The sequence below is a fragment of the Bombus fervidus genome, chromosome 6 (assembly GCF_041682495.2).
Source record: "Bombus fervidus isolate BK054 chromosome 6, iyBomFerv1, whole genome shotgun sequence".
In the NCBI taxonomy this organism is placed as follows: Eukaryota; Metazoa; Arthropoda; class Insecta; order Hymenoptera; family Apidae; genus Bombus; species Bombus fervidus.
The window spans coordinates 17,521,275-17,534,888 of NC_091522.1; the positions used below are offsets into that span (position 1 = coordinate 17,521,275).

At 40.7% G+C, this 13,614-nt stretch overlaps 1 protein-coding gene across 2 annotated transcripts in view; it reads left to right on the top strand.

The window, feature by feature from the left end:
• Positions 1-13,614, top strand: part of Oct-tyrr (Octopamine-Tyramine receptor) — a 59,124-nt gene that overhangs the window by 13,492 nt on the left and 32,018 nt on the right. Inside the window, exon 2 of one of the 2 annotated variants that reach the window (XM_072006035.1) lies at positions 11,223-11,397. The exons of the other annotated variant lie outside the window; for it this stretch is intronic. The gene's annotated coding sequence lies outside the window, so the exon portion shown is untranslated. The remainder of the gene's footprint in view (positions 1-11,222; positions 11,398-13,614) is intronic. 2 annotated transcript variants of the gene reach the window in all.

Here is a 13,614-nt window from a genome sequence, read left to right on the forward strand (position 1 = left end):
GATGGTGATTAATGTAGGTTTATCGATGAAGATGGAAACCAGGTACCTCCTGCATCATCGGAAGTTTTTAACGTTAGCGATGTCTCGTAGGACAGAAGGAACATGAATTAGATTTACTTCCAGGCAAATGGAGGTTCATTCGCAAACCATTTTTCATGCAGACAGTGTGCTTTGTACAGTTGGGTCGAGTGTTAAATGGCAGTGTAATATATTTCACGATGGAACGTGAGAAACGTCAGGTTAAGCTTTTTTCCACACGAATCGAAGTCTGTTCCTTATGTTAAATGCACTTCCGCCAGTGAGAAAGATTAAATATCCGTTTAACGTACGATGCGAATGGATGGAAAAAGTTACTCGTCCGCATCAAACGTTCACAGACCAGAAAGACAAATTCTATTTAACTCGAATTAACGTGTCGATTAATTCGTCTTTCGAGTATACCCTGCACGATTTCTTCTCTCCGTCGTTTACAAGGAAAATCGTAACGCAATACCCGCGACAATTTTTTTTTCCACGTAAAAATGATCGATCGATCGATCGTATCTGTCCTTTTTCTTCCAACCTTTGCTTCTTTCCGCTCGACGAATCACACGTGTTCCAGAGGAAATTGCGAGGAAGAAACACGTAAACTAGTATCGTCACACAGATACATTTTTAGGACTCTCGAAAGCTGGTTTCATCTGGATCCATTATCAGACATACCTTGCTTGGCCAGCAGCAATGGCATTGTCGTGACATAGCGGACACGAGATAAGTAGCGACTGATAATGCGTGTAATACGCACACTCGAGCGAGAATAACGCTGTCAGTTGTTTCGATAAATATTAATTCCTATCGTTCTAATTTCTATTTAAGTTTGACGTATCTTGCTCGTGGCGTGTACACAGAAACGTAACGAGGAAGCTTAGAAATACGATAGCCGATCGATAAATTATTAACACATATGCGATCTTTCGAAATGTAAATTTTCATTAGATGTCGCGTCGTCGACGTAACCGATTTAATGGTTGAACGTTAAAGTGTGAAATCGAGTACCTAATTACGGCTTAGCAAGACACGTATCGGACATTAAGTAGTCAGGGTATGGCACGAGGGATTTGTCAGACGCAAGTAGCAATGAATCGTCAATGTCAGCCGACCGGAGGTTATAACGCTGGGATTCGCCAGATGGCAAACAGTAACGAGGAACGTATCGTGGCCTGTCGTTTCTAGTTAGCGTTCGTTTGCCATTAAACGATACTTTTGCAGCCGCGTATCGAAAATCCCTCGTTCGTGTCTAGCCACGATGGAAATTCAGTGTCGCCGCGGCGACGTCCGACGGAAAAGACTACAGCGCCCGATGTAATTACAAGCTCGCATCCGGTAATTTAAATTTCACCGGACAGGATTAACTGCAATTTAATTCCGTTAAAAAAGTACTTTGACGTAGTTGGTACCCGTGAGCCTTTACGATGTATTAAAACGAAGCTTTCCAAGCTCGACAGAAAATATTCATTTCCTATTTTTCAATCTCTCTCCGGGTTCGACTTATCGATATACCTCTTGATACTCGAATTAACAACGATTAGCTCTTTTTTTCATTTATAGAAAATTTATAGAAAATAGTAGGACCGTAGTTTCTTCTTTCGAAACATGCTCGTTTAATAATCGAGCCATACGTTCGATAAACATTCAATTCTTATTTCCATATTCCGAAAATTCTTTCCTATTTCGATAATATAATCTTTCCGTTACTTTTTAAACAGCGATTTTTCAGCCTCTCTGTTGCTTCGTAAACGCCATTTCGTAACGACTAACGAAATAACGATGTTTCTTTCGTGCACATAGCGTATTCTTATTTCGCGAATGTAAACTAAACAAGAAATATACGAAAAATATATTTATACAGCGATACCAGAGTAGGATTACTCGAAAGAAATACACGAGCTTGGGAATTTTGATAGGATGATACCAGACAAAAATCTATAAACCGGTAACAGCGAGCCGTGAAACGGTCGTGCTACTATTTTACGGACCCTTTGCAAAGAAATACGAGAGGAAGGTCGGTGGTGCTGTGAACGTCTGTTTTCTTTGGACGCACGCTCTATCGAACGAAAAATTGTTCCATCGGACTGAGAAATTGTATCGACAGGTTCGCGGGTATGTTCTCGCGTCCTTTAGCGAATTTCGACGGAGTCGACAGACTAAATGGAAAAGGATTTCAAATGGAATCAATGATGATCCTCTTCTCTTCGACTCTCGGATTTCACCTTTTTTCCCTTTCTCGTCGTATCGTAACCGTTGTTAACGAAGACGAATGGAAATTACGAGAAGAGGATTAGTGTTTCGCTAATCTTTTTCATTCTGAAGTATCGCTACAATCCTATTTACGTTCGATACGCGCTCCATCGAGCGCACGTCATTTTCTATTTAGATTCTTCCATAAATCATGTTCCTTCTTTATACTTTCAACGATTGAAACTCACGTTGTTTTATAGAAAATCGATGTGGAATATCGTAGCAAGGTTGCTTCTGTTTATAGTCGAACCATCGAAATCGATCGGCAAGTCACGAAACGCGTAATAAGACTCTGATCAATCTGTCTTTCGATGGAATTTTTCAATGAAAATATTTGAGGATTTGCGGTGTCCCGAGGGCGCTGTTTCGTCGTGTCTCTGGGTTTTCGTCGTAGAATTTTGGTGAAGAGCATCGGTATCCGTCGATATTCGTTGTGTGTGTGTGTGTGTACATTTACCAGCAAATATGTTTGAGGAACGAGACCCGAGAGAGAGTTGCGAACCGAGACACGCGGGAGACGATTGCGCGCTTCGGGAACGATGTTCGAATAGTAAACATCGAGTGAATTTAACCCTGCTAAGATAGCTACCTCTTCTCGTATCAATCTTATGTTGACAGGACACTCTTTGTTCTGATCGATCATTTGATCTATCATTTTCTATATTTTCATATTTTGTATATACATATATACGTCGAGTTCTCATTAGGGTTAGGGGCGTGTAACGAATCTTTCTTTGGATTAGACATTGTTGTTATACAAGAGCGAAGATATTTACTGATACAATTATGATTATGACAGAATTTGACAAGTAACCGTGGTAATTAGATACTCGGAATGTGAATGACAATGATCTTAGGCTCGATAACGAATCCACGGGCAACTGGGTAGCAAATGTGCTTTCTTCCAAAGTCCAAGTCGAACTGAACTCACTGATCCACGATTCAAGTGCAACTCAACTTACTCGTCCACAAGTGGAACTCAATTAACTTCTTTTGTCCAAGTCAAACTGCACTTATATACTCTTCTCCGCACCTCTCTGTACTCCTCGGGTCAACTATATTTTTAAGGAGAGCTATATACAATTACTCCATATCTCTGTTTGGTAAAAACGTCCATCCCGTGACCGTGGCTACGTCCAGCGACCCGTTGTGTCACTTCGAGCACAAGCCTATTGTCATAAATCTCAAGCACGCATAATCGGATTAAAGCATAAACAACTTCTTCAAAGTTTTATTATTCAAGTACCACTGTAATGAAAGGTTTAGACTAAAGTATTGAGGGTCGTCCCAAAAATTCCAGAAGAAAGGCCCCGATGTCCTTTCATCCCCGATATTTATTTGTCGGATTATCATTAGGTTTAGGGGCGTGTAACGAATCTTTCTTTGGATTAGACATTGTTGTTATACAAAAGCGAAGATATTTACTGGTACAATTATGATTAAGACAGAATTTGACAAGTAACCGTGGTAATTAGATACTCGGAATGTGAATGGCAATGATCTTAGACTCGCTAACGGATTCACGGTCAACGGGATGACGAATGCGATTTCTTCCACGGTCTAAGTCGAACTCAACTTACTGATGCACGATTCGGGTGTGACTCAACGTACTTGTCCACGGTACAAGTAGAACTTATCCGACTGAATCTCAGTCCAAGTGAAACTGCCCTTATATACTCCTCTCCGTACCTCTCTGTAACCTTCGAGTCAATCTTTATTTTTAAGAGCTATTTAATTACTGCATACCTCTGTTAGGTACCCATACTCAGATTAAATCATAAACAACAATTTCTCAGTTTTATTATTTAAATACAGCTATAATAAAAAGTCTGGACTAAAGTATCGGGGGTCTTCCCAAAAATTCCAAAAGGAGGGCCCCGATGTCCTTTCATCTATGTGTAAAAAATATAAGGTAAGATTACAGAGAAGGGCACACCTCACGGATTTCAATGACCTTTAAATAAATATGTACAAAGGACAACATTCTGAGCAATTTTTTCCTGTGACGAGTTATTCATAAAGATAGTTTTTGTACTTTTTCGTTGGGTTTGGGATTATTCCCGTCGTCACGTGATACGATGCCTTTACACGTCTCATGTTTATTAAACTTAATTCATTGATGTTAATCATCTGTAATATAAATAAAATAAGATAAGTCAATGAATTATAGGTTGGGTTAAATTAATATCACTTTTCTCACGGCAACCGGTAACGCTAGAGTGATTTACTGTTTACTTCGTGCGATTTTGTAACTGTATCGTAAATTTGATTACTATCGTTTATTATGATTTATATCGATAACTTTTCTCTGTTCTTAAGCTCTTCCTCTATAATTACGAAATATGATATTGTATTAATATTTTATCATATAATTTTATATATTCAACGTTTCGTGTATTATTATTTTGTTGGTTCTGTGTATCTTGTAGAAGTTACTATACGAATCCATTAAGGACTAACGAAGGAAATTAGTAACGCATATAAGTTGCATGTACGTAAGAGGATTTCCCACGATTAACGAACGAATATTGATTCATCGTATTATAAATATTTGAGTATCTTCGAATTTCCTAAATTTGTATCGTTCAGATAAAGGAAGAAATACCGTGGGAAGAGATATTAATGAAATCCTGGGAATTTCCCTTCGTAATCACGATATTAAGAAAGAGAGCTCGATAATTAAAATTGTGCGGAAAAATTACAAATGAAATATCGCGTTAACGCATCGCTGCACTTTAACCAGTTAATTCTATTATTTTTAACCAGTTTTCTTTCCATTCGTTCGGAGTTTATCATTCTCGGTATAGCCCTGACTTTCCATGAAAAAAAGTGGAAAAGGATTCGATATCGGAGATCCGTTTAACGTGACGAGGCAACCGTGAATCTCCAGATATCCTCTACCGATACGCTTCTTATCGCGATAAAACCGAGCTTCTGTTCTCCGTGTAAAATCATATACCGTCAAGGGAGACAGACACGGATCTACACGAAAAAGGGGAAAAGACGTAAAGGTTTTGTTGTTTACAGACTTTCCGATACGTATCCCGGTTTCCGCGTACAAACTCCTTTAACGAAATCCCACGACTGAATTCCGCTCGTGGTTGGAAGTTTCGTTCTCTCGTCCCTCGATACTTTCTTTCTCTCTTCTCTATCTATCTGTGGTTTGGTCTGACAGTGGGTGACTCCGAGCTTTTGCTCCGCACGATAGAAACTAAGGTGGAACGGAGGAAAAAACGAAGGCGTATCTCAGGGACTCGTAAATGGACGTCTTAGCTGCGTCGTCTCTACATTCACCGGTTTCATACTGTAAATAATAGATGCGATGCGATGCGCGCCTCGCGCCGTTATACCTTAACTCTTAGTTTTCAGTCGACGTTTCGTCTTCTTTCCTTTCGTGATTCCTCGTTTCTCTCGCCTTCATTTATCGTGCAACGCGTTTATTATTTCGTTTCGTTATTATTTCGTTCTCCCTCGACCTCGTTGTTCAAGAATTTTAAATCTCCATTCGATTCTTTTCTATTCGGTCGAAAATATCTTTCTTCGCTCTTGTCGTCTAAGAGAGCAGCTGTCTATTTCCAAAGTGGCAAATTTAACGCTTGTTTGGACGTTAACGCAATTTTATAACTTTATCAAATATCGATTCAGGCGTATGTTTCTTTGCAGCTCTTAATCTCCGATTAACCAGTCTGCGGTGTATCTTTAATACTTAATGGTTTATCAATTTAAGCTTGATAGTAATCGATGGTTTAAAACCGAATAATACAATAACGATTTTGTTGGAGAATCGAGCCGCTCACAGGCTGCGTTCATTACTTTTATAAATTAAAACGAATAGGATACTTTTTTTCAGATATTAAATATTATCCGTATACCTGGCAATTGTGAAATCGATGAATTTATTAAAAGTGGTATTAATCAATTTAGAGTAGCAGAGAGAATCAGTTAATTCTGGGCAAGCGAACAAATGATATTTCGTCCTATAATTTCTTCCAAAAGAATTGTTATTTACGCCGACAGATATTTCGAATATTCGACTGCGCGAATGATTGTTCGATACAGCAGAAACTTCGATAAATATCCTGAGATTTTTCAATATTTTTTCTAAGCTTAGAATAGGAACGAAATTAATCTTCGATCTACACGATTCTCTTCGTCTGCAAAGCGTTAGATTGGCATCCATGAAAGTAAAAGGACCGCGTACGAGTCGGACAGTTACTTAACAGAACAAAAGATTTTTAGATCGACTTAGAGCAGCGCGAGTTTGACAAATGGCACGTTGTAGAAACACCCTGGAAGAGGACAGGCCGCGATTCGTTTTCGGCTTCCTCTGCTTCCCATTAGGGCTGGTTCGTTCAATATCGGCGAACTCCGGGCCGAGAATTTCATTTTCCGGTGGAAGCTTGCCAGCAACACTCCGCCGCTCAATGTCGTGTGGCTTAAATGCACCCTCCATATCGTCTTCCACAGGTTTCTATCTTCTCTCTGTTCGCCCCTCTTTTCTCTCTGAAATCGAATCATCGAGAATCGTGGTAAGAATGATGAACTCTGCGAAAGTTCACTCCTCGGAACTTGTATATCAGGTGTCGATTTCAACATCGATACTTTTATTACTCGTCGAACAGCGTTCGTGTTTTCATTTTCCACGATTATCAAGTAAAATCGTGACTTTTATATCATCTTTATTGGCCCGTTAAGGCCGCACGAACCTGACCTCCGCGAGGCAACGTAAATAATGCATCAGGTTGGAAGTTTTCTGCGCGAATTTATCGCCGGTGTTGTTTGTAATTTCTTCTAATAGAGTTTGAGTGGAGGAGTTATTGCGTTCGGCGGCGAAAGCGGAGCTGTAATTGCATTGTTATTAACGTAGGTTGCGCGCAAGGAAATTGTGACGCTAATTGTTGCAAGGAAGGAGGCTTCGCTGATTTTGTAACAGATGCGCTGTATTAAACAACCAAGTGTAAAAACGACCACTTCGTTACTAACGTTTCTCTTTTTCTTCTCTTCTTTAGAGCCGAAACTGTGAATTCTTAAAGACAAAAAGACGGGAACGAAGAGACAAAGGGAAGAAAAAGGAAGATGTTTGGAGGCGTTGAAACGTGTCGTGTCATCAGACGAGGGGTCGTTATTGTTTCCACGTTTACACTGAATTACACACGCTATTGGAAGGGATTTCACGTGCGTTTACTCGAACGCGAAATATGCTGCCTTTAAAATCGTCAAACCGATTCCGTTCGCTCGGATGATCCAAACGTTTGTGGATTAAGGAAATCGTGAAGCTCTCGCCAACACGATCGCGATCCGTGTCTCGCTTCGTGAATAGATATTTTAACAGTGCGATGTGTCTATGATTTAATCCTACATAGACGAACATCGAATCTATTCCGATTCTTGCAAATATTTCACGCTTATTACTTTCTAATTTGTATGTTTTTTATGTTTACGTATTAGTATTCTATCAAACTATACATCAACGATTTTATATTTTACATTTAGTTATCGTACACTGGTAAAAATCCTTTACAGTCGCTCCTTTCTTTTATCTCTGCAAAGTAAAATGTTTCGACTCTGTGGCAACAACGATGCAACTTCCACCGAATGAGAGTATAATTCGTTCTGGATTCTACATTCTGCCGTATTAATTTATCATTATCGAAAATCTCGTGACAAAATTGTTGATTCGCGCGTTTCGGGATTAATAAAGGCGAGTTTAAAGAAGGAAAAATCTATAAAAGCGATGTCACTTAGCGTAATGGTTTTATTATGTTAGCGGAACCTTTCTTCTGTAGTCTTTCCATTTACAGCGCCATTGAAATCGTTTAAGCCATGAACGTTAATTCACGGGTAAGAGAAAAACGTTTAACAGAGATCCACTTTGACAGAAAGTTAATTTAATTTCGAGTTTGCACATCGTTCCGCTGTTGTATCTGTAGAGTCTGTGTCTAGTTTTTTTTTATCAGCGATGGTCGATAGGTAATTCGAGTCGCACCGACGACAAAGTTAAAACTAGCTCCCTAGGTAGAGGAATTTCTTTGTGTCGGTCAGTCAAATAACGATGGTCGCTCGATTCATTACGTCGTGCTTGGCGCGCTGATATTTCAGATATCAAAGGGAATTTGGAAATAAGAGGAACGTCTTACGAGCGAAACCGCGATGCACCTTCGAGCAGAATGTCGGTGACTCCCAAAGAGGATTTGAAAAACTTGCGCGGAGCCTTTTGATCTGTCGCGTCCGGGGAACGTTTGACATCGAACGAGTTCTTTTCTGCCTGAGAACCTTGCGTGAAATTTACCGAACGTTTTAATGGCGCCTGAAACGCCGCAGCAATATTGTTTTATATTATTCGAACAAAAAAAATTCGGTTCGATATTCGTCGCTTTTTTAACGCGGTCGGTTTGTTACGAAGCGTAATAAAGCGTTACAAAGAGAAAGAAAAATCGAAACGGAGAATTTTCTTCGATGATCGACAATGTCGATCTCTTTCGTTATAAATTCTCCAGATAGTAGATTATCGAAGAAATGGCACGAATCTAAAAGTTTGGTATTCTGTTCGTGGGTTATCAACACTGCGATCGACACGGCGATCAGCGAAACTGCTGCAATTTCGTGTGTTCTACACGCGCCACAAATTCGACAATACCAACGTGTCTGCATTATCCGAAAAATGGTAGGAACACGTGCGCGGACCACTCGACACGTTGCAGAGGTCAATGATCGTGTACGGGATATCGACCCGATCATCGACAACTTTGCTTTTATAATATTCGATCGAGGCAATGGAAAAATAATTGTTGATGAGTGGTCCGTGGACAAGATCGATAAACCATAATATTGCCTTTATGTCCTCGTCCGTGATAGTTTATCGGAATGTCGGTGCAATACTTTTCGCTTATAAACGTGCAAATTATGCTCATTTTGTTTAATGGGCGGATTATGCATTAGTAATCGAATATGTAAATCAAATACGTCGGGATCATTCGCGAAATTATGTTATCGACGTTCACCGCATCGATGCTATTCGTTTGAGACGGCTGCGTATTAATTAATAGCTTTTGCATGGTAAATGGACGATGGTAAATGGAAAGCGTAGCTTTTCTCGGCCGAATTTTTACAACGCCAACGTGCTACGACGATTTCTTCGTGAATTCAGTCGACTCGACGATTTTACGATAATTCGATCGGCAGTTCCGTTGATATACGACTGGCCGTAAAGAGACGCAAAACCAGCGACTTGCACGTGGAAAAATGTCCTCGATGATCGGGATATATGATCCTGGAATACGTAATCCTGTACGTATTGACGGATGGTTTGTCGAAGAATTTGAAATACCGTGCGTTTGTTAAATCGCCACTTCGTTGACTTTCACCGTTGGATCTTCGATCACATCGCATATTATACGCAAGCGTGGCGTGTTAGGAATCAATCTTTTACATCGAACAATCGCTCCATCAACCTTCACCCATTCTGTAAACTCGACGACATCTGAGATCTTCATTTCTATTGGCGCCGGTGTTCTCGGAACGTGTAGGTAAAGTAACTTGCTAACTTGGACGATTTCTACAACCATGATAATAATTAGGGATTCTGCAGTTCAAACAAGAAAGCTCGTACAATGATATTAATTATACGACATGGAGTTTCGTGGACGATCAACAAAGGGGCCGATGTTAATACGTGCAACGTCGCCTGGGAATTTCCACGAATTCTAGTTTCGTCCGCAATTCGCGAGAAGAGGACTACACGCTCTCTCCTCTGGTTTGTAGAAGGATCGGACAGTAGAATTTTCTGTTTATACGGTATTTCTAGCTGTGTGTATTCGGTTTGTTGATTCGAGCTGCTTCGACGCGGTCTCGTGGCGCATGCAAAAGCGTATCGACGCTCGTTTCGAGGTCCTTCTTAGTGCGCATTCTTCCGGAACTGGGTTAAGACTGGAATTAAATTTTCCGTTTGCGAAGGCGCGGCGGCCACGGCGAAATCCTGTTCGTTCGTATCGAAGCCGAAGGAGAAGCGAAATTTCCGAATTACTGGCGTAGAAACGCGGCTGCGCTGCAAAATACCCTCTTTCACTATCGGAACGTGCTTCCGGCCGACAAACCTGCCGCGATTAATCCGACCAAAATCGGCTAAACTTGACCCTGCGTCGTTCGCGGGACTGCAACCAGACGAAATTACGAATCGATGTTCTCGAGCAACGTAACAGCAACGGAGATTGTCCTTCTTACGCATCCACGGAGAGCCTTCTTACGTGTTAGAGATACAAGGTGCGATAGTTTTATGGCGATAAAGTTACGATTAGTCGTTGATGGGAGTGTAACTTAAGCGTTGGAATCAGCATTTCGGATTCGGTTAGCAATCAGAGTTGGAAGCAATCAGTTAGTCTGTACTTGGCAATCAAGTAGTATTCAGAGTGGTGTTAGTCGTTAGTTACTGATCAAGCAGGATTAACCGACCTAAGGGGAGTTCGTTAAGGCTTTAAACAAGCCTGGCTGATCGATCGTTTCATAAGTTTTAGCGGTTAAAAGATTTATTTCAATTATTCCTATCGTTCGTTATGTTTCAATTTCGGGATTGAACGTAAAAGATGAGAATACCTGTCGAAGGAAAGGAGGATCGATGGTCTGGCTTAAATAGAATGTGTATTGGCTGGGAATTAGAAGTGGCGCGATTGGCCAGGCATAAATCACCGCGTGTCATTTATACGTTTATCGAGTCAGTTTTTCTTTTATTTCGTTGTTAGCTCGACAGAACGCGTAAATCTAGTCGGTCGTCCATTAGACGGTTACGTTCTTCGATCGTTGCACTCTCCCCAGAGAGAAATTCGATACTACCTTGTTGGTATGATTACAAATACAAGAAAAAAGTATAATTACATCACCATAGTTAAACCATTTTCTTCGCAACGAAGATCCTCCAACGTCTTAATTTCTTCTGTTTCTCTTCTACACAGACGATATAATCTACGATAGAAATTGACGAACCGCCGTGGCTCGACGAGCCAACCGATCGAAGAGCTGATTACCGGAAACTGACGACCAAAAATGTGACGCGCGGCGTGCATACGACGGCCGAGCCTCGAACAGAGAAGACTGGACGACTATTGGCAGCCTGACGTTGGATCGACGGTGAGCGTTATCATCAGCAGTTATCGTATTTTTCTCCCTGTGAAAGTTACAAACTTCGTTAAATTGTCCGTCGTTTCTCTCAAAATAGCCTTTTCAACCGGCTTTCCGTTTTTCTATTTTCTATTTACGATTTTCACATATAAAAAGCTATCGATTCTTTCTATCGAATGTATTTTAGCGTGACTGATTCGATAATATATCGTATACTCCGCGTTATCGGTATCATCGTTGATACGCGAAAATTCCTACGTTTAGTCACTCGATGGAATCGCACGTGGGTATTTTTGGGCCATTTCATCGACTTTTATTTGCATCTTTCAAGGAATTTTTCACGAGAAGCATCTGGGGCGAGTATTTATACGCAACAAACGAATATACGTACAGCGTCGCAGCGTACAGATATATTGGAAATACGGGCGATCCACGATGAACCGTACAATTTGAAGTCTCACGATGTTCAAACAGCTTCGTCACGATCGCCACGCGTACGAAGGTCTTTAAAATAATTTTCCAATCAGCAAATACGCGTCGTTATTTTGCTTTCGTTGCAAATAGCAGCTTGATGGATTGTGTAATTTATCGCCGATCACCGTGTCACTGAATCCATAAAATATCGCGACATCTACTTTCTATTAAGCCTGTGGCAAAGGTCATAAATTGTGCGATTCTATTATAACGTCTACGTTCTCCAACCGAGAAAAGGAAATAGAGAGGAAAATTACCGTAAAACAATCATTCCATTGAAAGTTATATCTCCGTTGAATTTCGAACAATTTCAAACCATAGTTCCGCATCGTTACCTTCCAATTGTTTCAACGAATCACTTAATGCCATTAAAATAGTCAAGATGCTTCGAGCCAGAATTCTGGACACGCGACGATAACCAGAAATACTCTACGTACATCTTTTTAACGTACACGTAACGGGAATTGGTGTATCGATACGAAAGGACGGACGCTCGGTGATGCTGGTCCATCGCGTGTGTTCAATCCCATGGCTGCAAGTTTTTTAACGAGATGATTAATCACCGGGAGTTATTTCATCTCGTTGCAGCGGAAAACGCAGCTACTAACACGATGAACGTTTCAAACAAAAAAAAATTCGTTTGCCGCTCGATGTTCGGTTTGAAAAATTCTGCTGTTATACGGTCACAACGGTGGTCATTAATCGAAGTTGTAATTGGAGGTTTAATTCGTCACTTGGAGCGTGTATAATGGGGGGGGGGCACGGGGGCGGTGCATATTGGATGATTTAAATCGCAAAACACTCTTCACGGTAACCCCTTTATCCAACCCATTGTGTAGTCAATCGTTTATCTATGTTTTACGTACAATGCTTTTCTTTCAACACCTCCGTGTCATTTCGATTATCTCGTTTTCGATATTACACAGCTTCTACCGAGTTTTTGTCAGTTACTTCGGCGAACGTATACACGTTAACATTAGAAATGGCAAAATAGCAGAAACCAGCAATTTCCTCGAATTGCGATTCGAGTTATTTCTTTTCTTTTCTTTACGTTAGTTCCACTCTTTTATCTTTATATTTGGTACAACGTACTTGTAATCGGTAGCGTAAATATTCAATTGCCAATTAAATTTATAGGAATAATTTACACGGGACAATAAGGTTAATCGGAAGGAGTAAGAACGACGAGCCGAAAATTTGTCGAGAGCTTTCAGCTTTCTTCAACGCTAACGATTGATTTCCTCTTGAAATATATATATTTTTTTGTACAAAGGGTGGACGAAATAGTAGCGGTAACCACACGATCGAGTTTCTCTTAACGTGGCTCGACTAACGGCCTTCGAAAATTTCGGAACAGTCGAAACCGTGACCCGATTCACCGACGGAGTCGATGTAACGTTGAACGTACGAATGCTCTCTCATGTTCGAGTCAATTAAGCTCTATCGATTGCCTCGGCGACAAAGACAAACCCAGGACTGCTCGAACGGCTGCCGGTGTACTCTCCGTGGTCCAGGTCCGACGTTTATTGTTACTTTATTAACGGGCCGATCCTTGTCGAATTACGATATCGCCGATGGAAAATGTAGCCGTGCGGTCGATTGTCCTCGTAAAGATTCCACCTTCGTAAAGGCGTCCATAAGTTTACGCTGGTTTCGATTTGTCTATACCAAATAACAGACATCTGCTTTAAACAGCATCCACGATGTGTATAGAGCCGTCGACGTCGACTTCGAAACAATGGCGATTCGCAA